The following is a 25475-nucleotide window of genomic DNA, read 5'->3' on the forward strand; positions in this document are numbered from 1 at the left end:
TTCGTTGCAACCTACCAAGCTGCCTATGTCCTCCGTTTCATTTGTCACGGCTTTGAGCCGGTCGTGACAATAGCGACCACGGGGTCATTTAGAAAACGGCCATGGTCGAGTGCCCCCAAAAGCCTGTCGTCCCTGAAGGAAAACTCAGAACTTTGCGAAACCAGGCGAGCGCACGCAACACCCGATTCCATAAAAGGGGCGTGCAAACACACACGGAGCCACAGACAACGCTACGACTGTTAGAAACCACAGGTTCTCTCGGCACCACCTAATCTTCTTTCAACCAGTATGTCCAGGGGAGAGCGCGAACGCAGTCCCCCACTACCATAAATTATGCAGTCGAGATTCCCACATTTGGGGAATTCGCAGGGGTCAGCACAACCGGAGTGCAATGGCCGAGCCTCGCCCTGGGTGAACCACCTTCCTGATCATGGTGTCTCCCCTGCCAGGTAAGTATGAGTCCCCCGGCCTCCAGTCAGAGGCTACCCTATCCCTCTTTGCCGTCCTCATCAACGGTGACCCCCTCCCCCACCCCAAGCAAAGGAAGGGCGTGTCCCTTCCATTACTTGACTGCGATTTCCGTGACCATGCCTTCAAGCCGGCAAACTGCCAAGCACCTACAGGTGCTGGTCGTATGATTAGAATGTCATCAAAAAGTTGATTTCTTTCACTAATTCCTTTCAAAAAGTCAAACTTGTATATTATGTACATTGCACACAGACTGATATATTTCAAATGTTTATTTCTTTTAATTTTGATGATTATAACTGACAACTAAGGAAAATCCCAAATCCGGTATCTCAGCAAATTTAGAATATTACTTAAGACCAATACAAAGAAAGGATTTTTAGAAATCTTGGCCAACTGAAAACTATAAACATGAAAAGTATGAGCGTGTGCAGCACTCAATACTTAGTTGGGGCTCCTTTTGCCTGAATTACTGCAGCAATGCGGCGTGGCATGGAGTCGATCGGTCTGTGGCACTGCTCAGGTGTTATGAGAGCCCAGGTTGCTCTGATAGTGGCCTTCAGCTCTTCTTAATTGTTGGGTCTGGCATATGGCATCTTCCTCTTCACAATACCCCGTAGATTTTCTATGGGGTTAAGGTCAGGCGAGTTTGCTGGCCAATTAAGAACAGGGATACCATGGTCCTTAAACCGGGTACTGGTAGCTTTGGCACTGTGTGCAGGTGCCAAGTCCTGTTGGGAAATGAAATCTGCATCTCCATAAAGTTGGTCAGCAGCAGGAAGCATGAAGTGCTCTAAAACTTCCTGGTATACGGCTGCGTTGACCTTGGACCTCAGAAAACACAGTGGGCCAACACCAGCAGATGACATGGCACCCCAAACCATCACTGACTGTGGAAACTTTAGGCTGGCCCTCAAGCGACGTGGATTGTGTGCCTCTCCTCTCTTCCTCCAGACTCTGGGACCCCGATTTCCAAAGGAAATGCCAAATTGACTTTCATCAGAGAACGTAACTTTGGACCACTCAGCAGCAGTCCAGTCCTTTTTGTCGAGGCGCCTCTGACGCTGTCTGTTGTTCAAGAGTGGCTTGACACAAGGAACGAGACAGCTGAAAACCATGTCTTGCATACGTCTGTGCGTAGGGGTTCTTGAAGCACTGACTCCAGCTGCAGTCCACTCTTTGTGAATCTCCCCCACATTTTTGAATGGGTTCTGTTTCACAGTCCTCTCCAGGGTGCGGTTATCCCTATTGCTAGTACACTTTTTTTTCTACCACATCTTTTCCTTCCCTTCGCCTCTCTATTAATGTGCTTGGACACAGAGCTCTGCGAACAGCCAGCCTCTTTTGCAATGACCTTTTGTGTCTTGGCCTCCTTGTGCAAGGTGTCAGTGGTCGTCTTTTGGACAACTGTCAAGTCAGCAGTCTTCCCCATGACTGTGTAGCCTACAGAACTAGACTGAGAGACCATTTAAAGGCCTTTGCAGGTGTTTTGAGTTAATTAGCTGATAAGAGTGTGTGGCACCAGGTGTCTTCAATATTGAACCTTTTCACAATATTCTAATTTTCTGAGATAGTGACTTTGGGATTTTCCATAGTTGTCAGCTATACTCATCAAAATGAAAAGAAATAAACATGTGAAACCTCTCAGTCTGTGTGTAATGAATGAATATGATATATACAAGTTTCACTTTTTGAAAGGAATTAGTGAAATAAATCAACTTTTTGATGACATTCTAATTATATGACCAGCACCTGTACACGAGCTGCGGTCCTTTAGACCAGTGGTTCCCATCAGTCAGGCGTGTTTGATTAGATGTCTCCCTGATCAAACACACCCGATCCAACTCATCAGCTCGTTGGTAAAGACTCCAAGACCTCAGACGGGCGCATCAGACAAGAGTGACATTCAAGACGTGCAGTGCTGGTTTGGGAACCGCTGCTTTGGAACAACGGCGACCGTTTCATAAGGGTGCGAGACGGTGCCACCCTGCCAGCCACCCCACCGCAGGTACATAGAGACTCCTTGTGAAGCTCCAGCGACATTCCCTCTGCTATTAACCACAACGATTTGCAGTCCCCCAAAAGGGGAAGCACACCGTTCCTGGAGACACTGCAATACCAGGTCGATGCGTGGAGTGGACGGAGCAAGCCCCGGTTCCGGCTCCATGAGCCAAAAATCCATTTAATATGTAGTCCCCAGATAGGGGACGTATCAGATATTAAACTGATAAGAACAGATTTTTTTTTTTTTTTATTTACACCAAATCTATACTTTACAACCAATTCATTGTTCAAAGATACACAATAAATTCTCTTTTAACAAATCGTCATACAATTCTCTGAACAATCAAAACCAAAACACAAATATACATCAATTTTCAAAAACCAAACAAAAACCAAAGCACAAAAAACACTGTCACTCCCTCTATCCCACCCCAACCTTCTGAAGCCCTCTCCATACCCTTCTGGTCTCCTCCTCCCCATAATACTCTTTGAAAACTTTGACCTCAGCAGACATTTTACCCAGTAAACGTAAAAACAATTTCTCTGCCCCCAAACGTGGTATCTGTTTCCTTAAACACACTGTTCTCCATTCCCAAAGAACATGCTTCCCCTCTGAAATCGTACTCCAAATTACTCTCCTCCGTTCTTTTAGAAAACTATCCAAACCCTCCCCATACAACACCAGATTCCTTGTAATGTTTGGCCCTCCCCATCCCTCCCACCATCGCTTCACTGATTTCCAAAGGGCAACAGCTCCAGGACATGCCCAAAAGACATGCTCAATTGTCTCGTCTTGACCACAACCAATCGGGCACTTTGGTGACCTGCCTGCACCATGTCTATATAACCTCTCCCTTACTGGCAACCGACCTAGAACTGTTAACCAATTCAAATCTTTGCAAAATCCAGTAAGAAATGGTGCCTGCAACCTAATCCAACCCACTCCATAAGGAGAAACAACTTTCTCCACCCCCTCCACAAGTTCATCCCTCAATCTGATATACAACTGCTTGTGCTCCAAGATCAGGGACTGCTGTAAACACCAAGGCTTCAGGGCAATGATATCTGCCACTCTCTGATAGTACTGTGGCCTATTTGTAGACCATGGCCTTGTACCCCTCCAATTGCTCAACGATCTCAAAGGAAAGGCTAGCCAGAACTGAGCTAAAAATCTAGCCTTGTGCACTGTCTCCCGGACAGCCAGAAGCGCTGCACATGAACAAAACAAAGCTTCCATTTTTAAAGGAATACATGGAACCCCCTACCCCCTTCTTTCACTGGTCTATACATCTGCAACCTGGCTACCATTTCGGTACCATTTTTCCATAAAAAAGAAAAAATTAACTTTTCTAACTTTCTTCCATACCAAAAAGGAACTGGAAACACATAAGCTAAATAATTCAGACTAGGGAGTAAGTCTGCCTTCACCACCTCTAACCGTCCCCACAAAGATAACCCCCTTGAACTCCACTTCGCTATCTTTGCCTGCACTACTTTCATCCTTGCTTCCCAGCTTTCCTTAGCGCTATTACGTCTAGTAAACCTAACCCCTAAGATTTTCAACCCCTCTGTACAAATTTTAAAACCTCCTCTTACCTCTGTTCTACCAGCCCACTGACCAAAAAACATAACAGAGGACTTATCCACATTTACTCGCGCACCAGATATTTTACAAAACCTTTCCACTATTTTGCACACCACCTCAAAATCATAGTCCGACGTCAGAAACAGGGTCATGTCATCTGCATAAGCAGCGACTTTAGCACATACGCCCCCACCTCCTGGCAAATGTACGCCTGTAAAAGAAGGCGCAGCCCTCAAAGTTGCCAAAAGAGGTTCCAAAGACAAAACATAAAGAAGGGGGACAGAGGACACCCCTGACGCACACCCCCTAACTGTTCCACCTTTTCTGAGAAATACCCATTTATCCCCACTCTGCTGAAGGCCTTCCTGTAAAGCAGCTTTACCCAAGCCCTAAACACAGGCCCAAACCCCATACGCATTAAAGTAGCCTCCAAGAAGACATGACTAACCCTGTCAAAGGCCTTCTCTTGGTCAAGACTCAAAACTGCTAGAGGAAGCTGACGCTGCTCTGTCCAACTTATTATGTCTCTGACTAGAGCCAAATTCAAAGAAATTGACCTGCCAGGCACACCACAGGTTTGATCTGGCTGGACTACCACCCCTATAACCCTCTTAAGTCTCTCTGTCAGAACTTTTGCCAATATTTTATAATCCGTGGTTAGCAGAGTGATTGGCCTCCAATTCCCCAACTCCTCCTTCTTACCTTTCTTATACAGAAGAGACACCAGCCCTGTTCTCATTGTCTCCACCATCTCACCTTTCATGAAGCATTCCTGATAGAGAGCTACCAGCTCACTTCCTATCCATGGCAGAACAAGCTCATAAAAACCTGCTGGAAGGCCATCACATCCTGGAGCTGTGCCTTTCTTAAGTGAGGAAATTGCAGTACTTACTTCCTGCAAAGTCAAAGGCCCTTCCAGTGCTGCCCTATCCTCATCCCCTAAACTCCCCTCCAAAGCATCCAAAACACTCCCAAATGCTGTACTAGAAGGGCCCCTGTCACTAAATAACTCCCTATAAAAACTCCCAGCTACCTCCAGCATTCCCTTTACAGACGTTTCCACTCTCCCTTCCCTCCCAAAACCCTCAATATAACTCCGCCTTTGTCTTCCCCGCACTGTAGCAAAGAAGAAACTAGTAGGTTTTTCATCAAGGAGCCGCTTCCTAACACTTGACCCTTGCAAAAAGGACTTTGCTTCCTCCCAAAAGTGATCTTTCATTACCCCCTGCAGATGACTAGCCCTAGCCCATCCCTCAGTTGTTCCCAAAGCACCCTCTGTCCACAGAGACTGTAGTTCTTCTGACCACTTACATATTTTTTCCCTCCTGCTTCTTGCCTTCTCTCTGCCCCAGTTACGACAAAAGACTGCAACCCTCACCTTGAACCCCTCCCACCACTCACCGTGGGACCGAAACAAACCTTGCAAATTTTTCCACCCAGCTACCAAATTGAAAAGAACAGTACAAAATGTCCTATCACTTAGAAAGGAAGTATTGAACCTCCACACCCCCTCCCTCGCTTCTCCCCTTCCACCTCCACCCACACCCCCACTAAACAATGATCTGAACACCACATTGGTACTTGGGTATAGTTAAACACCTTTACATGGACTGGCAGAAAAAGATAGTCCAGTCGTGCCATCTCCTGCCTGCTGTTCCGCCAAGTGAATGTGGGCACCCGCCCTCCTGCCCCTCGAAAAGAGTCACAGAGTGAGAAACCTGCTGACAACTGGGCCAGCTCTCTGCCAGAAGCGTTGTCCAGTGACACATTAAAGTCCCCTCCCAGCACTAGCAGTTTGTTGGTATGCAAAATTGCATTCAAACAATTCAAAAAACCCTCCCGATCACCCAATTTACTTGGGGCATAAACATTAACAAAACGAAAAGATATCCCTCTCCACCTCACATCTACTACCACCACCCTTCCTGGAATGATTACAATAGCAGATTCAATAACAAAATCCCACGAATAAAATAAAATGCCCACCCCATCTGCTTTAACATTCCCCACTCCCCAAAAAGATGGACCCAAGGTCCACTCTTTAGAAAACCCCTCTACATCCTTATCATTCTCCAAGTGGCACTCTTGTAAAAACAAAACATCATACTGCAAATCTTTAACAGAAAAAAACACAGCTGTACGCCGTTGTGCCATTTTAATTCCCCTTACATTGAAAGTTGCCACTCTTATCAAACCCATAAAATAACCCTTAAACCCCCAGAACACTTTCCCTCCCACTTAGCCCTCATGTACTTCTTCCCCATCCCCATTTTTTTGTCCCCTTCTTGCCCCCCCTCCTTTTGCCTTTCTCGAAACAACCTCAGTCCATTCTCCAGATTCAGTTATCATTTCTTCCTCTTCTCCTTCCACCTCTGTTCTGTCCCCCCACTCAGTGCTTTCTTCCCCTTCATCTTTCCCCTTTTCTTCAAAACCCTCCCCCCTAATGTCCTCTCCCACAGGGTCCTGACTTGTAACATCATCCAGTTTGCTGTACTTACATCCTTTCTCCGTTACCCGGTCCTTAGGGTCCTCCCAGGCCCTGCGACGGCTTGTTCCGAGCACGGACTCTGACGAAATATCCATCTCTGATCCACTATGGACTCTCTCTCGTCGATGGGCTGATCCAGGTGCAGGTTCTAGGATTTCTTGCACTTTTTCCACCCCCAAGGCTCCAGACAAGACATCCGTAAAATCCAGCTCTGACCAAACTTGAGATGAATTCACCTGCTGTTCAGTTCCCACTTCTGTGGCCCCTTTTTCGTCTAAGGACAAAGTAATCAGGTCCCCATCATTAGAGTCTAATTGCTCGTTCACAACAGCCTCCTTCTCTCCTGATACCCCCGTCTCCTGTGACCCTTCACTTGTCAATCCTCCAGGTTGATCATCCATTACTTCAGGCAAACTGATAAGTATGGCCTCGAGGTCTGCCTGTAGATCCTCACCTTCCTTCAAAAGACCTGCATATGACCTACTCCTAGAAGGACATGTTCGATAAAGATGATCAGGCTTACCACAAAGACTGCAATGCTTCGGGGCAGGGCAGACTGAAGCAACATGATCTGCAGCACCGCAAAAACGACAACGTTGTCCCTCACAATCAGCCTTAATGTGTCCTTCCCCACCACATCTCCTACAGTACATAGGCTGTCCGGGGTAATAAAGAAAACCTCTGTTGGGCCCAATGGAAAAGGTCCCAGGCGGGTGGATTAGGGCTCCAGAGGCAGCAGGATCGAAGCGCAGCTTAACAAGGTACCGCCTTTTGCCTGTCCAGATTCCAAAGCGGTCCCTCACTCGCTCTCCTCCTTTTACTGTCTCGCAGTGTCTTGAAAGAAAGGTCAAAACCTCTCTATCTTCCACAAACGGGTTGTATAGATGAACTGTGAGTGGAATATAATCCTGGGCAAACAAAGGTTGAAGCTGCAAGCCTTCCAAGAGTTTATGTTTTTTCTTTCCCCAAGACTCAAAAAAGCTCACACAGTCCGTCAAATTGAAAAATGTCAAGTCCATAAATCCTACAGTTGAAAAATCCTGAAGACAAAACACTGAAGAAGCAGCAATGTTGAAAACTCCTTTCAAGACATCCATCACCAAGAACTCCCTCCTGAACCTTTGCTTGACAGACCGATCAGCATCTTGTAACACTCGGATTCTTACTGAATTCTTTAACCGCACCACCATGGCCGGCAAGGGTACATCCTCTCTCGGCGTAGCCATCGACACTACACTTGATCTTAGCCAAAAGGCCGAGAAGCGATGCCGTTGCCAAGCAGTGGGGGCAGAGCCGGCAAAGGCGACGCCCATCTGGGCCGCGGTGGGTTTCGTACTTTGCCTCTAGGACCACTGCTGTCGATCAGATCGTTTGTTAAATAGTGGAGATGATTTGAAACAACCTGCTTTCGCGAACTGGTCCTAGGTTTTTCCATCGACCTCCACAAAAGCACCGCAGTACAATTCTCTGGACTCCCTAGGTCGTTCTTGATCAGGAGGGGGGGAAAAAAAAAAAAGCTCAACTTTAACATTTGGATAGTGTGACGAGTCCCTCGTTCTTCCTGCTACGGCCGGCCAGTGGGTGTGGCTGGGAGACTCATCAAGTGAACCATGTACACCCGTGCTTCCCTCTATAAAGCTTGGGCTTTGTTTGGCGTGGTGTGTTGCTTGCTCCTGGGTGCTTTGGTTTTGATTTTGGTCTTTGTTTATTTTGAGTTCCTTATTCATTTAAATGTGGTTCTGTCTGATGTTTGGTTATTGATGTGTCTGACAGAAATTGTGTTTGGTTTTGTTGATTTCTGGTTTCATATATTTTCTTATTTATGCTGATAAATCTCTTTTCATTGCAACCTACCAAGCTGCCTATGTCCTCCGTTTCATTTGTCACGGCTTTGAGCCGGTCGTGACACTAGCGACCACGGGGTCATTTAGAAAACGGCCATGGTCGAGTGCCCCCAAAAGCCTGTCGTCCCTGAAGGAAAACTCAGAACTTTGCGAAACCAGGCGAGCGCACGCAACACCCGATTCCATAAAAGGGGCGTGCAAACACACACGGAGCCACAGACAACGCTACGACTGTTAGAAACCACAGGTTCTCTCGGCACCACCTAATCTTCTTTCAACCAGTATGTCCAGGGGAGAGCGCGAACGCAGTCCCCCACTACCATAAATTATGCAGTCGAGATTCCCACATTTGGGGAATTCGCAGGGGTCAGCACAACCGGAGTGCAATGGCCGAGCCTCGCCCTGGGTGAACCACCTTCCTGATCATGGTGTCTCCCCTGCCAGGTAAGTATGAGTCCCCAGGCCTCCAGTCAGAGGCTACCCTATCCCTCTTTGCCGTCCTCATCAACGGTGACCCCTCCCCACCCCAAGCAAAGGAAGGGCGTGTCCCTTCCATTACTTGACTGCGATTTCCGTGACCATGCCTTCAAGCCGGCAAACTGCCAAGCACCTACAGGTGCTGGTCGTATGATTAGAATGTCATCAAAAAGTTGATTTCTTTCACTAATTCCTTTCAAAAAGTCAAACTTGTATATTATGTACATTGCACACAGACTGATATATTTCAAATGTTTATTTCTTTTAATTTTGATGATTATAACTGACAACTAAGGAAAATCCCAAATCCGGTATCTCAGCAAATTTAGAATATTACTTAAGACCAATACAAAGAAAGGATTTTTAGAAATCTTGGCCAACTGAAAACTATAAACATGAAAAGTATGAGCGTGTGCAGCACTCAATACTTAGTTGGGGCTCCTTTTGCCTGAATTACTGCAGCAATGCGGCGTGGCATGGAGTCGATCGGTCTGTGGCACTGCTCAGGTGTTATGAGAGCCCAGGTTGCTCTGATAGTGGCCTTCAGCTCTTCTTAATTGTTGGGTCTGGCATATGGCATCTTCCTCTTCACAATACCCCGTAGATTTTCTATGGGGTTAAGGTCAGGCGAGTTTGCTGGCCAATTAAGAACAGGGATACCATGGTCCTTAAACCGGGTACTGGTAGCTTTGGCACTGTGTGCAGGTGCCAAGTCCTGTTGGGAAATGAAATCTGCATCTCCATAAAGTTGGTCAGCAGCAGGAAGCATGAAGTGCTCTAAAACTTCCTGGTATACGGCTGCGTTGACCTTGGACCTCAGAAAACACAGTGGGCCAACACCAGCAGATGACATGGCACCCCAAACCATCACTGACTGTGGAAACTTTAGGCTGGCCCTCAAGCGACGTGGATTGTGTGCCTCTCCTCTCTTCCTCCAGACTCTGGGACCCCGATTTCCAAAGGAAATGCCAAATTGACTTTCATCAGAGAACGTAACTTTGGACCACTCAGCAGCAGTCCAGTCCTTTTTGTCGAGGCGCCTCTGACGCTGTCTGTTGTTCAAGAGTGGCTTGACACAAGGAACGAGACAGCTGAAAACCATGTCTTGCATACGTCTGTGCGTAGGGGTTCTTGAAGCACTGACTCCAGCTGCAGTCCACTCTTTGTGAATCTCCCCCACATTTTTGAATGGGTTCTGTTTCACAGTCCTCTCCAGGGTGCGGTTATCCCTATTGCTAGTACACTTTTTTTCTACCACATCTTTTCCTTCCCTTCGCCTCTCTATTAATGTGCTTGGACACAGAGCTCTGCGAACAGCCAGCCTCTTTTGCAATGACCTTTTGTGTCTTGGCCTCCTTGTGCAAGGTGTCAGTGGTCGTCTTTTGGACAACTGTCAAGTCAGCAGTCTTCCCCATGACTGTGTAGCCTACAGAACTAGACTGAGAGACCATTTAAAGGCCTTTGCAGGTGTTTTGAGTTAATTAGCTGATAAGAGTGTGTGGCACCAGGTGTCTTCAATATTGAACCTTTTCACAATATTCTAATTTTCTGAGATAGTGACTTTGGGATTTTCCATAGTTGTCAGCTATACTCATCAAAATGAAAAGAAATAAACATGTGAAACCTCTCAGTCTGTGTGTAATGAATGAATATGATATATACAAGTTTCACTTTTTGAAAGGAATTAGTGAAATAAATCAACTTTTTGATGACATTCTAATTATATGACCAGCACCTGTACACGAGCTGCGGTCCTTTAGACCAGTGGTTCCCATCAGTCAGGCGTGTTTGATTAGATGTCTCCCTGATCAAACACACCCGATCCAACTCATCAGCTCGTTGGTAAAGACTCCAAGACCTCAGACGGGCGCATCAGACAAGAGTGACATTCAAGACGTGCAGTGCTGGTTTGGGAACCGCTGCTTTGGAACAACGGCGACCGTTTCATAAGGGTGCGAGACGGTGCCACCCTGCCAGCCACCCCACCGCAGGTACATAGAGACTCCTTGTGAAGCTCCAGCGACATTCCCTCTGCTATTAACCACAACGATTTGCAGTCCCCCAAAAGGGGAAGCACACCGTTCCTGGAGACACTGCAATACCAGGTCGATGCGTGGAGTGGACGGAGCAAGCCCCGGTTCCGGCTCCATGAGCCAAAAATCCATTTAATATGTAGTCCCCAGATAGGAGACGTATCAGATATTAAACTGATAAGAACAGATACTACACTTGATCTTAGCCAAAAGGCCGAGAAGCGATGCCGTTGCCAAGCAGTGGGGGCAGAGCCGGCAAAGGCGACGCCCATCTGGGCCGCGGTGGGTTTCGTACTTTGCCTCTAGGACCACTGCTGTCGATCAGATCGTTTGTTAAATAGTGGAGATGATTTGAAACAACCTGCTTTCGCGAACTGGTCCTAGGTTTTTCCATCGACCTCCACAAAAGCACCGCAGTACAATTCTCTGGACTCCCTAGGTCGTTCTTGATCAGGAGGGGGGGGGGGGAAAAAAAGCTCAACTTTAACATTTGGATAGTGTGACGAGTCCCTCGTTCTTCCTGCTACGGCCGGCCAGTGGGTGTGGCTGGGAGACTCATCAAGTGAACCATGTACACCCGTGCTTCCCTCTATAAAGCTTGGGCTTTGTTTGGCGTGGTGTGTTGCTTGCTCCTGGGTGCTTTGGTTTTGATTTTGGTCTTTGTTTATTTTGAGTTCCTTATTCATTTAAATGTGGTTCTGTCTGATGTTTGGTTATTGATGTGTCTGACAGAAATTGTGTTTGGTTTTGTTGATTTCTTGTTTCATATATTTTCTTATTTATGCTGATAAATCTCTTTTCGTTGCAACCTACCAAGCTGCCTATGTCCTCCGTTTCATTTGTCACGGCTTTGAGCCGGTCGTGACAATAGCGACCACGGGGTCATTTAGAAAACGGCCATGGTCGAGTGCCCCCAAAAGCCTGTCGTCCCTGAAGGAAAACTCAGAACTTTGCGAAACCAGGCGAGCGCACGCAACACCCGATTCCATAAAAGGGGCGTGCAAACACACACGGAGCCACAGACAACGCTACGACTGTTAGAAACCACAGGTTCTCTCGGCACCACCTAATCTTCTTTCAACCAGTATGTCCAGGGGAGAGCGCGAACGCAGTCCCCCACTACCATAAATTATGCAGTCGAGATTCCCACATTTGGGGAATTCGCAGGGGTCAGCACAACCGGAGTGCAATGGCCGAGCCTCGCCCTGGGTGAACCACCTTCCTGATCATGGTGTCTCCCCTGCCAGGTAAGTATGAGTCCCCAGGCCTCCAGTCAGAGGCTACCCTATCCCTCTTTGCCGTCCTCATCAACGGTGACCCCCTCCCCCACCCCAAGCAAAGGAAGGGCGTGTCCCTTCCATTACTTGACTGCGATTTCCGTGACCATGCCTTCAAGCCGGCAAACTGCCAAGCACCTACAGGTGCTGGTCGTATGATTAGAATGTCATCAAAAAGTTGATTTCTTTCACTAATTCCTTTCAAAAAGTCAAACTTGTATATTATGTACATTGCACACAGACTGATATATTTCAAATGTTTATTTCTTTTAATTTTGATGATTATAACTGACAACTAAGGAAAATCCCAAATCCGGTATCTCAGCAAATTTAGAATATTACTTAAGACCAATACAAAGAAAGGATTTTTAGAAATCTTGGCCAACTGAAAACTATAAACATGAAAAGTATGAGCGTGTGCAGCACTCAATACTTAGTTGGGGCTCCTTTTGCCTGAATTACTGCAGCAATGCGGCGTGGCATGGAGTCGATCGGTCTGTGGCACTGCTCAGGTGTTATGAGAGCCCAGGTTGCTCTGATAGTGGCCTTCAGCTCTTCTTAATTGTTGGGTCTGGCATATGGCATCTTCCTCTTCACAATACCCCGTAGATTTTCTATGGGGTTAAGGTCAGGCGAGTTTGCTGGCCAATTAAGAACAGGGATACCATGGTCCTTAAACCGGGTACTGGTAGCTTTGGCACTGTGTGCAGGTGCCAAGTCCTGTTGGGAAATGAAATCTGCATCTCCATAAAGTTGGTCAGCAGCAGGAAGCATGAAGTGCTCTAAAACTTCCTGGTATACGGCTGCGTTGACCTTGGACCTCAGAAAACACAGTGGGCCAACACCAGCAGATGACATGGCACCCCAAACCATCACTGACTGTGGAAACTTTAGGCTGGCCCTCAAGCGACGTGGATTGTGTGCCTCTCCTCTCTTCCTCCAGACTCTGGGACCCCGATTTCCAAAGGAAATGCCAAATTGACTTTCATCAGAGAACGTAACTTTGGACCACTCAGCAGCAGTCCAGTCCTTTTTGTCGAGGCGCCTCTGACGCTGTCTGTTGTTCAAGAGTGGCTTGACACAAGGAACGAGACAGCTGAAAACCATGTCTTGCATACGTCTGTGCGTAGGGGTTCTTGAAGCACTGACTCCAGCTGCAGTCCACTCTTTGTGAATCTCCCCCACATTTTTGAATGGGTTCTGTTTCACAGTCCTCTCCAGGGTGCGGTTATCCCTATTGCTAGTACACTTTTTTTCTACCACATCTTTTCCTTCCCTTCGCCTCTCTATTAATGTGCTTGGACACAGAGCTCTGCGAACAGCCAGCCTCTTTTGCAATGACCTTTTGTGTCTTGGCCTCCTTGTGCAAGGTGTCAGTGGTCGTCTTTTGGACAACTGTCAAGTCAGCAGTCTTCCCCATGACTGTGTAGCCTACAGAACTAGACTGAGAGACCATTTAAAGGCCTTTGCAGGTGTTTTGAGTTAATTAGCTGATAAGAGTGTGTGGCACCAGGTGTCTTCAATATTGAACCTTTTCACAATATTCTAATTTTCTGAGATAGTGACTTTGGGATTTTCCATAGTTGTCAGCTATACTCATCAAAATGAAAAGAAATAAACATGTGAAACCTCTCAGTCTGTGTGTAATGAATGAATATGATATATACAAGTTTCACTTTTTGAAAGGAATTAGTGAAATAAATCAACTTTTTGATGACATTCTAATTATATGACCAGCACCTGTACACGAGCTGCGGTCCTTTAGACCAGTGGTTCCCATCAGTCAGGCGTGTTTGATTAGATGTCTCCCTGATCAAACACACCCGATCCAACTCATCAGCTCGTTGGTAAAGACTCCAAGACCTCAGACGGGCGCATCAGACAAGAGTGACATTCAAGACGTGCAGTGCTGGTTTGGGAACCGCTGCTTTGGAACAACGGCGACCGTTTCATAAGGGTGCGAGACGGTGCCACCCTGCCAGCCACCCCACCGCAGGTACATAGAGACTCCTTGTGAAGCTCCAGCGACATTCCCTCTGCTATTAACCACAACGATTTGCAGTCCCCCAAAAGGGGAAGCACACCGTTCCTGGAGACACTGCAATACCAGGTCGATGCGTGGAGTGGACGGAGCAAGCCCCGGTTCCGGCTCCATGAGCCAAAAATCCATTTAATATGTAGTCCCCAGATAGGGGACGTATCAGATATTAAACTGATAAGAACAGATTCCATCTTTTACATACACAAACTCAGACAGTTCATCAACACATACTTTTTATAACTCACTTTAGGTCCCATTTAATCCCTTTTTCCCTTCAAACATTTTTTAATTTCCCCCTCAATATTATCATTTTGCACTGCGCCCTGCACTCTAGCCAAAACACAATAAAAAATTGATTTAGGACCCCATCCTGTTCGTTTGGACCTTAACATCGAAGTTCTGTGATTCCACAAAACCCTTTTGCCTTCTGATATAATTATCCACACCACCTTCCTCAATTCAAACTTCTGTCCCCCCAGACCCTCCCCATAAATTACCAGGTTCCGGGTCAGAGGAGGACCTTTCCACCCCTTCCACCACTGATACAGCAAAGTCCAGAAGGCAGATGAAACTGGGCATGTCCAAAATACATGTTCTATTGTTTCCTCCCTCCCACAACCAATTGGGCAGAAAGGTGACTTCCCTTGCCCATGACGATACTGCCTCTCCCTTACAGGCAAACGCCCCAGGGCCCCCAACCAATGAAGGTCTCTGCAAGCTCCATCCACATATGCTGGCTGTAGCATTGCCCAATTCACAGTGATGGGAAGAAATCTCTCTAGTCCCCCCTTCCCTGCCCCCCTCTCCCTTAAACCCTTGTACAGTTCCCTATGATTTATCACTGTTCCCTGTTCCAGACACCAAGGATGTTGACGTATAAATTTGGCAAACCACTGATATTCTTCCGGCCTGTCAAAAGCCCACGGAACCAACTTATCCCATGCAATCAAAGATCTTAGTGGAAAGGCTGCCCAGAACCTTGCAAAAAAATAAGCTTTGTGGTTTGTTGCCTGTAGGATTAAACGTGCCACAAAGGATGAAAAAATAGATGCTACCCACAAGGTAAAAAAAGGCACCTCCCTCCCACCCTTCTTAATTTCTTGGCTCACCTGAGCCCTGGATACCAGCTCGCACCTTCCCTTCCACAGAAAGGAGAACACAAGACCTTCCAACTCTCTGCCACAATTATAGGGAAGAGGGAACACATATGCCAAATAATTGACTGTAGGCAACAAGTCTGCTTTTATCACTAATGTTCGGCTAGTTAAAGAAAGCTCTCTAGTGTTCCAAAGGCCAATTTTGGAGCGCACTTTCCCAATCAAAACCCTCCAGTTCTCCTTAGCGCTGTTCTGCCTGAAGAAACGCACTCCCAAAACCTTCAGACCATCTTCACATAAGCTATATCCCTCAATGGCTGTCTCCCGCCTAGCCCATCGACCTACATACATGACGGCTGACTTTGACATGTTCACTTTCGCCCCTGTAACCCTCCCAAAATCTCCCAAAATCTTGCTTGTTTCTAAAAAATCCTGCCTTGATGTCAAAAACAGTGTCATGTCATCTGCATACAGCGACACCTTTGCTTGCAGACCTCCAGCCCCCGGCATGTGCAGGCCAGTAAAGGCCTGACATGCCCTTAAACGGGAAGCTAAAGGTTCAATGAACAAAATATAAAGAAGAGGGGAGAGAGGACATCCCTGTCTTACTCCTCCCAGCTGCTCAACTGACTCTGTCAGGAAACCATTAACTTTAAACTTACTTACCGCCCCCTTATACAATAAACGAACCCACGCCCTGATACTTGCCCCAAAACCTACCCTCTCAAGAACTGCAAACAAAAAGGAGAGACTAACTCGATCAAAAGCTTTCTCCTGGTCGAGGCTCAAAATTGCTAGAGAAAGCTGCCGTTGCTCAGCCCACCCAATAGCATCTCTGATCAAAGTCAAATTTAGGCTGCCAGAGCGGCCTGGTACCCCACAAGTCTGGTCTGGGTGCACCACCTTCCCCACCACAGACCTCATTCGTATAGCTATGACCTTCGCAAGGATTTTATAGTCAGTAGTAAGGAGAGTGATGGGCCTCCAGTTTGCCAAATCTGTCTTATCTCCCTTCTTATACAAAAGGGAGACATGCCCTGTCCTCATAGAAGCTGTGAGTGACCCAGTCATCAGGCTCTCATTATACACCTCAACCAGGTCCTGTCCAATAAGTTGCCAAAAGGAGCAGTATATCTCAACTGGCAACCCATCACAGCCAGGAGCTGTCCCTTTCCTAAGTGATGCCATTGCCTCTTCTGCCTCCTGCAAAGACACCTCCCCTTCTAATGCGGCAGCATCATCACCCTCCAAGACACTCTCTAAACTTGTCAAGAACACCCTCGCCTGAGAGTCTACCAAACCTCGGGGGCTAAAAAGCTGTTTATAAAAAACTGCCACCGTCTTCAACATTTCAGCTGTAGATGTAACATTACCCTTCTCTGTCTTTAACCCTTCTATGCATTTCCTCTGCTGCTGTCTCCTCACAGAGGCAAAAAAATATTTTGATGGACCCTCCTCTAAAAACCGTCTCCTTGCACCCATTTCTAACATAAATTTCTCTGCTTCCTTCATATAAAAACCTTTAACCCTCTCTTGGATAGCATAGAATCTGCCCCACTCCTCAGCTGCCTCTCTGCCCTCCTGAGCCCATAAGGACTGCATCTCCCTAATCCAAACACTAATGAGCCCTCGTCTTTTTACTGCCTTAGCCTCCCCCCACCATCTACAGAAGTTAGCTATTCTCTCTTTTACTCCCTCCCACCACTGAGCCTGCGTTTCAAACAGACACTTCAAATTCTGCCAGGCCCTGTATAGGTGCTTAAACACTTGAACAAAAAACTTATCCTGAAGGAAAGATCTGTTCAACCTCCAAGATCCTCTCCCCCTCTGAATACCCCCAACCTCCATCTCGACTCCTATCATACAATGATCAGACAACCAAACCGGCAAGAAGAAGAAATCATCAACCTTAACTCCTGCTGACACAAACACATAATCCAAACGAGATTTTTCCCCTCTACTATTTCTCCAAGTAAAGCCCTCCAAAGCCCTTCCCACCACTTTAAAGGAGTCATAAAGAGAAAAACTCTTAAGGAGGAAAGCCAAATCACCCTTTGGCTCCCTATCTAAAGAAACATTAAAATCCCCTCCCAAAACCACCTTCCGATTTGTATAAAACAAAGGTTTTAATAAATTAAAGAAACCCCCTCTCTCCTCCCTCTTACTAGGCGCATATACATTAATCAGTCTGATGCTAACACCCCTCCATCTTACATCAGCATACAACACCCTCCCCGGAACTACCATTAAATTCTCTTCAATGACAAATTCCTGAGAGTTAAAAAGTATTCCCACCCCATCTGCCATCACATTCCCTGCCCCCCACATAGATGGACCTTTTCCCCAGTCCTTTGCAAAAAGAAGCTCATCTCTGCTGTTCTCTAAATGACATTCCTGTAAAAACATAATGTCAAAATTAACAGAACTCAAGGACTCAAAAAAGCTATCCTTCGTTTTGCCATTTTCAATCCTCTTACATTTAGAGTGGCCACCCTCAGCCCCCCCATTTTAGGCAAACACTAAAGAAAAACAGTCCTTATCCCTTATCCCCTCCAAAACCTCCCTTCCCACCCCCTGTGGTACATCCCTTCACCCTTCTAGCTACTACCTCCGTCCACCCCTGAGAATCATCTTCAGTACTCTCCCCACACTCTCCCCACTCCATCCCCCCTCCCCCCATCCCCCCCTCATATACTACTTCTTTAAAAGCTTTAACCGCTCCCGCTCCCTTCCCCGAGTCATGTAAAGATACCAAGTCCTCCAAAGAAACAAAAGTCTTTACTGTCTCAATCTTGCTGCATTTTCGGTCCCTCTCGTCCTCTCCTCCGCCATCTTCTTCCACCGCTCGCCGACGTCCTCTTCCCCCTGATATCTCCATCTCGCTGTCTCCGCCTCCACTTTGCTCAGAAGTTATAATGTCTAAAGCATCCAGTTGCGACCATGTAAACCTGGCTGGGTCTTCAGCTTGTGGAGTATCTTGAATGGTGTTGTTACTAGACACAATTGCAGCCCCGGAAAACACCTCTGCAATATCGATGTCTGACCAGGTCTGTCCAATACCCTGTGACTGCTCCCTCTCTTGAGCTGCCCCCGGAGGACGTGGCTGGTTGACCTCTGCAACTGCTGGTCCTTTGTCCTGGTGATGCACAGCACTTTCCTCAGCCCCCTGGTCTTTATTAGCACCCTCTGTTGCAGCTGTAAGCTCTGTCTGGTTGATTGAAGAGTTGGATGCCTCACACATGAGAGATTCCAAATCTGCTTGCAGATCTTCCCCTCCTTAAATAAACTAGCGTAGCTCTTCTTTCTGGCTGGACAACCCCGATACAAATGTTCTTTACTTCCACACAGACTGCAATGCTTGGGAGCAGTACATTCCGCCGCCACATGATCCGTCTTCCCACAGAATCTACATCTCTCTCCCTTGCACTCCACTTTCACATGACCCTGCCCTCCACATCTTCGACAATACACGGGCTGTCCGGGATAGTGCAGGAAACCTCTGTTCGGTCCAATAGAAAAGCTGCCTGGAGGGTGCAGCACAGTGCCAGGTGAAGAGGAGTCAAGTCTCAACTTCACCATGTACCTCCTCTTCCCATTCCATATTCCATATCGATCTCTCAAGCGCTCTCCTCCTCTTACAACATCACAATATCTTGCAATAAATGCCAGGACATCGCCATCCTCCACAAAAGGGTTGTATATATGAATAGTAAGTGGGATAAAATCCTGAACAAACACAGGCTGAAGCTGCAGGCCCTCCAGCAATTTATGACCTTCCTTTTTCTTCCAGGCTTCAAAAAAACCAACACAGTCCTTCAAAACACAAAAAGTTAAATCCAAAAATCCAGTTGACACAAAATCTTGTAAACAAAAAACTTCAGCAGGCTGTATCTTGAAAAGTCCTCTAAGAATTTCAGTAACAAAAAAATCTCTTCCAAAACGTTGCTTCACCAATTCTTCAGCATCTTTCTTCAACAACACACGAATCGTATTCCTCAACCGCACCATCAAGGCCGACTCTCTTTCGTCGTTCCCCGACATAACTCCTGGGTAAGATACTACACTTGATCTTAGCCAAAAGGCCGAGAAGCGATGCTGTTGCCAAGCAGTGGGGGCAGAGCCGGCAAAGGCGACGCCCATCTGGGCCGCGGTGGGTTTCGTACTTTGCCTCTAGGACCACTGCTGTCGATCAGATCGTTTGTTAAATAGTGGAGATGATTTGAAACAACCTGCTTTCGCGAACTGGTCCTAGGTTTTTCCATCGACCTCCACAAAAGCACCGCAGTACAATTCTCTGGACTCCCTAGGTCGTTCTTGATCAGGAGGGGGGAAAAAAAAAAGCTCAACTTTAACATTTGGATAGTGTGACGAGTCCCTCGTTCTTCCTGCTACGGCCGGCCAGTGGGTGTGGCTGGGAGACTCATCAAGTGAACCATGTACACCCGTGCTTCCCTCTATAAAGCTTGGGCTTTGTTTGGCGTGGTGTGTTGCTTGCTCCTGGGTGCTTTGGTTTTGATTTTGGTCTTTGTTTATTTTGAGTTCCTTATTCATTTAAATGTGGTTCTGTCTGATGTTTGGTTATTGATGTGTCTGACAGAAATTGTGTTTGGTTTTGTTGATTTCTGGTTTCATATATTTTCTTATTTATGCTGATAAATCTCTTTTCGTTGCAACCTACCAAGCTGCCTATGTCCTCCGTTTCATTTGTCACGGCTTTGAGCCGGTCGTGACAATAGCGACCACGGGGTCATTTAGAAAACGGCCATGGTCGAGTGCCCCCAAAAGCCTGTCGTCCCTGAAGGAAAACTCAGAACTTTGCGAAACCAGGCGAGCGCACGCAACACCCGATTCCATAAAAGGGGCGTGCAAACACACACGGAGCCACAGACAACGCTACGACTGTTAGAAACCACAGGTTCTCTCGGCACCACCTAATCTTCTTTCAACCAGTATGTCCAGGGGAGAGCGCGAACGCAGTCCCCCACTACCATAAATTATGCAGTCGAGATTCCCACATTTGGGGAATTCGCAGGGGTCAGCACAACCGGAGTGCAATGGCCGAGCCTCGCCCTGGGTGAACCACCTTCCTGATCATGGTGTCTCCCCTGCCAGGTAAGTATGAGTCCCCAGGCCTCCAGTCAGAGGCTACCCTATCCCTCTTTGCCGTCCTCATCAACGGTGACCCCCTCCCCCACCCCAAGCAAAGGAAGGGCGTGTCCCTTCCATTACTTGACTGCGATTTCCGTGACCATGCCTTCAAGCCGGCAAACTGCCAAGCACCTACAGGTGCTGGTCGTATGATTAGAATGTCATCAAAAAGTTGATTTCTTTCACTAATTCCTTTCAAAAAGTCAAACTTGTATATTATGTACATTGCACACAGACTGATATATTTCAAATGTTTATTTCTTTTAATTTTGATGATTATAACTGACAACTAAGGAAAATCCCAAATCCGGTATCTCAGCAAATTTAGAATATTACTTAAGACCAATACAAAGAAAGGATTTTTAGAAATCTTGGCCAACTGAAAACTATAAACATGAAAAGTATGAGCGTGTGCAGCACTCAATACTTAGTTGGGGCTCCTTTTGCCTGAATTACTGCAGCAATGCGGCGTGGCATGGAGTCGATCGGTCTGTGGCACTGCTCAGGTGTTATGAGAGCCCAGGTTGCTCTGATAGTGGCCTTCAGCTCTTCTTAATTGTTGGGTCTGGCATATGGCATCTTCCTCTTCACAATACCCCGTAGATTTTCTATGGGGTTAAGGTCAGGCGAGTTTGCTGGCCAATTAAGAACAGGGATACCATGGTCCTTAAACCGGGTACTGGTAGCTTTGGCACTGTGTGCAGGTGCCAAGTCCTGTTGGGAAATGAAATCTGCATCTCCATAAAGTTGGTCAGCAGCAGGAAGCATGAAGTGCTCTAAAACTTCCTGGTATACGGCTGCGTTGACCTTGGACCTCAGAAAACACAGTGGGCCAACACCAGCAGATGACATGGCACCCCAAACCATCACTGACTGTGGAAACTTTAGGCTGGCCCTCAAGCGACGTGGATTGTGTGCCTCTCCTCTCTTCCTCCAGACTCTGGGACCCCGATTTCCAAAGGAAATGCCAAATTGACTTTCATCAGAGAACGTAACTTTGGACCACTCAGCAGCAGTCCAGTCCTTTTTGTCGAGGCGCCTCTGACGCTGTCTGTTGTTCAAGAGTGGCTTGACACAAGGAACGAGACAGCTGAAAACCATGTCTTGCATACGTCTGTGCGTAGGGGTTCTTGAAGCACTGACTCCAGCTGCAGTCCACTCTTTGTGAATCTCCCCCACATTTTTGAATGGGTTCTGTTTCACAGTCCTCTCCAGGGTGCGGTTATCCCTATTGCTAGTACACTTTTTTTCTACCACATCTTTTCCTTCCCTTCGCCTCTCTATTAATGTGCTTGGACACAGAGCTCTGCGAACAGCCAGCCTCTTTTGCAATGACCTTTTGTGTCTTGGCCTCCTTGTGCAAGGTGTCAGTGGTCGTCTTTTGGACAACTGTCAAGTCAGCAGTCTTCCCCATGACTGTGTAGCCTACAGAACTAGACTGAGAGACCATTTAAAGGCCTTTGCAGGTGTTTTGAGTTAATTAGCTGATAAGAGTGTGTGGCACCAGGTGTCTTCAATATTGAACCTTTTCACAATATTCTAATTTTCTGAGATAGTGACTTTGGGATTTTCCATAGTTGTCAGCTATACTCATCAAAATGAAAAGAAATAAACATGTGAAACCTCTCAGTCTGTGTGTAATGAATGAATATGATATATACAAGTTTCACTTTTTGAAAGGAATTAGTGAAATAAATCAACTTTTTGATGACATTCTAATTATATGACCAGCACCTGTACACGAGCTGCGGTCCTTTAGACCAGTGGTTCCCATCAGTCAGGCGTGTTTGATTAGATGTCTCCCTGATCAAACACACCCGATCCAACTCATCAGCTCGTTGGTAAAGACTCCAAGACCTCAGACGGGCGCATCAGACAAGAGTGACATTCAAGACGTGCAGTGCTGGTTTGGGAACCGCTGCTTTGGAACAACGGCGACCGTTTCATAAGGGTGCGAGACGGTGCCACCCTGCCAGCCACCCCACCGCAGGTACATAGAGACTCCTTGTGAAGCTCCAGCGACATTCCCTCTGCTATTAACCACAACGATTTGCAGTCCCCCAAAAGGGGAAGCACACCGTTCCTGGAGACACTGCAATACCAGGTCGATGCGTGGAGTGGACGGAGCAAGCCCCGGTTCCGGCTCCATGAGCCAAAAATCCATTTAATATGTAGTCCCCAGATAGGGGACGTATCAGATATTAAACTGATAAGAACAGATACTACACTTGATCTTAGCCAAAAGGCCGAGAAGCGATGCCGTTGCCAAGCAGTGGGGGCAGAGCCGGCAAAGGCGACGCCCATCTGGGCCGCGGTGGGTTTCGTACTTTGCCTCTAGGACCACTGCTGTCGATCAGATCGTTTGTTAAATAGTGGAGATGATTTGAAACAACCTGCTTTCGCGAACTGGTCCTAGGTTTTTCCATCGACCTCCACAAAAGCACCGCAGTACAATTCTCTGGACTCCCTAGGTCGTTCTTGATCAGGAGGGGGGAAAAAAAAAAGCTCAACTTTAACATTTGGATAGTGTGACGAGTCCCTCGTTCTTCCTGCTACGGCCGGCCAGTGGGTGTGGCTGGGAGACTCATCAAGTGAACCATGTACACCCGTGCTTCCCTCTATAAAGCTTGGGCTTTGTTTGGCGTGGTGTGTTGCTTGCTCCTGGGTGCTTTGGTTTTGATTTTGGTCTTTGTTTATTTTGAGTTCCTTATTCATTTAAATGTGGTTCTGTCTGATGTTTGGTTATTGATGTGTCTGACAGAAATTGTGTTTGGTTTTGTTGATTTCTGGTTTCATATATTTTCTTATTTATGCTGATAAATCTCTTTTCATTGCAACCTACCAAGCTGCCTATGTCCTCCGTTTCATTTGTCACGGCTTTGAGCCGGTCGTGACACTAGCGACCACGGGGTCATTTAGAAAACGGCCATGGTCGAGTGCCCCCAAAAGCCTGTCGTCCCTGAAGGAAAACTCAGAACTTTGCGAAACCAGGCGAGCGCACGCAACACCCGATTCCATAAAAGGGGCGTGCAAACACACACGGAGCCACAGACAACGCTACGACTGTTAGAAACCACAGGTTCTCTCGGCACCACCTAATCTTCTTTCAACCAGTATGTCCAGGGGAGAGCGCGAACGCAGTCCCCCACTACCATAAATTATGCAGTCGAGATTCCCACATTTGGGGAATTCGCAGGGGTCAGCACAACCGGAGTGCAATGGCCGAGCCTCGCCCTGGGTGAACCACCTTCCTGATCATGGTGTCTCCCCTGCCAGGTAAGTATGAGTCCCCAGGCCTCCAGTCAGAGGCTACCCTATCCCTCTTTGCCGTCCTCATCAACGGTGACCCCCTCCCCCACCCCAAGCAAAGGAAGGGCGTGTCCCTTCCATTACTTGACTGCGATTTCCGTGACCATGCCTTCAAGCCGGCAAACTGCCAAGCACCTACAGGTGCTGGTCGTATGATTAGAATGTCATCAAAAAGTTGATTTCTTTCACTAATTCCTTTCAAAAAGTCAAACTTGTATATTATGTACATTGCACACAGACTGATATATTTCAAATGTTTATTTCTTTTAATTTTGATGATTATAACTGACAACTAAGGAAAATCCCAAATCCGGTATCTCAGCAAATTTAGAATATTACTTAAGACCAATACAAAGAAAGGATTTTTAGAAATCTTGGCCAACTGAAAACTATAAACATGAAAAGTATGAGCGTGTGCAGCACTCAATACTTAGTTGGGGCTCCTTTTGCCTGAATTACTGCAGCAATGCGGCGTGGCATGGAGTCGATCGGTCTGTGGCACTGCTCAGGTGTTATGAGAGCCCAGGTTGCTCTGATAGTGGCCTTCAGCTCTTCTTAATTGTTGGGTCTGGCATATGGCATCTTCCTCTTCACAATACCCCGTAGATTTTCTATGGGGTTAAGGTCAGGCGAGTTTGCTGGCCAATTAAGAACAGGGATACCATGGTCCTTAAACCGGGTACTGGTAGCTTTGGCACTGTGTGCAGGTGCCAAGTCCTGTTGGGAAATGAAATCTGCATCTCCATAAAGTTGGTCAGCAGCAGGAAGCATGAAGTGCTCTAAAACTTCCTGGTATACGGCTGCGTTGACCTTGGACCTCAGAAAACACAGTGGGCCAACACCAGCAGATGACATGGCACCCCAAACCATCACTGACTGTGGAAACTTTAGGCTGGCCCTCAAGCGACGTGGATTGTGTGCCTCTCCTCTCTTCCTCCAGACTCTGGGACCCCGATTTCCAAAGGAAATGCCAAATTGACTTTCATCAGAGAACGTAACTTTGGACCACTCAGCAGCAGTCCAGTCCTTTTTGTCGAGGCGCCTCTGACGCTGTCTGTTGTTCAAGAGTGGCTTGACACAAGGAACGAGACAGCTGAAAACCATGTCTTGCATACGTCTGTGCGTAGGGGTTCTTGAAGCACTGACTCCAGCTGCAGTCCACTCTTTGTGAATCTCCCCCACATTTTTGAATGGGTTCTGTTTCACAGTCCTCTCCAGGGTGCGGTTATCCCTATTGCTAGTACACTTTTTTTCTACCACATCTTTTCCTTCCCTTCGCCTCTCTATTAATGTGCTTGGACACAGAGCTCTGCGAACAGCCAGCCTCTTTTGCAATGACCTTTTGTGTCTTGGCCTCCTTGTGCAAGGTGTCAGTGGTCGTCTTTTGGACAACTGTCAAGTCAGCAGTCTTCCCCATGACTGTGTAGCCTACAGAACTAGACTGAGAGACCATTTAAAGGCCTTTGCAGGTGTTTTGAGTTAATTAGCTGATAAGAGTGTGTGGCACCAGGTGTCTTCAATATTGAACCTTTTCACAATATTCTAATTTTCTGAGATAGTGACTTTGGGATTTTCCATAGTTGTCAGCTATACTCATCAAAATGAAAAGAAATAAACATGTGAAACCTCTCAGTCTGTGTGTAATGAATGAATATGATATATACAAGTTTCACTTTTTGAAAGGAATTAGTGAAATAAATCAAC

At 46.9% G+C, this 25475-nt stretch overlaps 10 non-coding genes across 10 annotated transcripts; all 10 read right to left on the bottom strand.

Annotated features, from left to right (window-relative positions):
* Positions 1-293: 293 nt before the first annotated feature.
* Positions 294-457, bottom strand: LOC137010250 (U1 spliceosomal RNA). The gene has a single exon (XR_010893301.1). It is a non-coding gene; the product is annotated as a U1 spliceosomal RNA (small nuclear RNA).
* Positions 458-2553: 2096 nt separating this feature from the next.
* On the bottom strand, positions 2554-2738 carry LOC137010253 (U2 spliceosomal RNA). The gene has a single exon (XR_010893302.1). It is a non-coding gene; the product is annotated as a U2 spliceosomal RNA (small nuclear RNA).
* A 5939-nt stretch (positions 2739-8677) lies between these two features.
* On the bottom strand, positions 8678-8841 carry LOC137010262 (U1 spliceosomal RNA). The gene has a single exon (XR_010893310.1). It is a non-coding gene; the product is annotated as a U1 spliceosomal RNA (small nuclear RNA).
* Positions 8842-10934: 2093 nt separating this feature from the next.
* On the bottom strand, positions 10935-11125 carry LOC137010178 (U2 spliceosomal RNA). The gene has a single exon (XR_010893250.1). It is a non-coding gene; the product is annotated as a U2 spliceosomal RNA (small nuclear RNA).
* Positions 11126-11990: 865 nt separating this feature from the next.
* Positions 11991-12154, bottom strand: LOC137010274 (U1 spliceosomal RNA). The gene has a single exon (XR_010893321.1). It is a non-coding gene; the product is annotated as a U1 spliceosomal RNA (small nuclear RNA).
* A 2095-nt stretch (positions 12155-14249) lies between these two features.
* Positions 14250-14437, bottom strand: LOC137010257 (U2 spliceosomal RNA). Its single transcript, XR_010893305.1, has one exon. It is a non-coding gene; the product is annotated as a U2 spliceosomal RNA (small nuclear RNA).
* Positions 14438-19208: 4771 nt separating this feature from the next.
* Positions 19209-19408, bottom strand: LOC137010326 (U2 spliceosomal RNA). The gene has a single exon (XR_010893347.1). It is a non-coding gene; the product is annotated as a U2 spliceosomal RNA (small nuclear RNA).
* Positions 19409-20270: 862 nt separating this feature from the next.
* Positions 20271-20434, bottom strand: LOC137010285 (U1 spliceosomal RNA). The gene has a single exon (XR_010893329.1). It is a non-coding gene; the product is annotated as a U1 spliceosomal RNA (small nuclear RNA).
* A 2095-nt stretch (positions 20435-22529) lies between these two features.
* On the bottom strand, positions 22530-22720 carry LOC137010084 (U2 spliceosomal RNA). Its single transcript, XR_010893162.1, has one exon. It is a non-coding gene; the product is annotated as a U2 spliceosomal RNA (small nuclear RNA).
* An 862-nt stretch (positions 22721-23582) lies between these two features.
* LOC137010297 (U1 spliceosomal RNA) lies at positions 23583-23746 on the bottom strand. The gene has a single exon (XR_010893336.1). It is a non-coding gene; the product is annotated as a U1 spliceosomal RNA (small nuclear RNA).
* Between the last annotated feature and the right edge of the window lie 1729 nt (positions 23747-25475).

This window comes from Chanodichthys erythropterus, chromosome 20 (assembly GCF_024489055.1).
Source record: "Chanodichthys erythropterus isolate Z2021 chromosome 20, ASM2448905v1, whole genome shotgun sequence".
NCBI classification, from domain to species: domain Eukaryota; kingdom Metazoa; phylum Chordata; class Actinopteri; order Cypriniformes; family Xenocyprididae; genus Chanodichthys; species Chanodichthys erythropterus.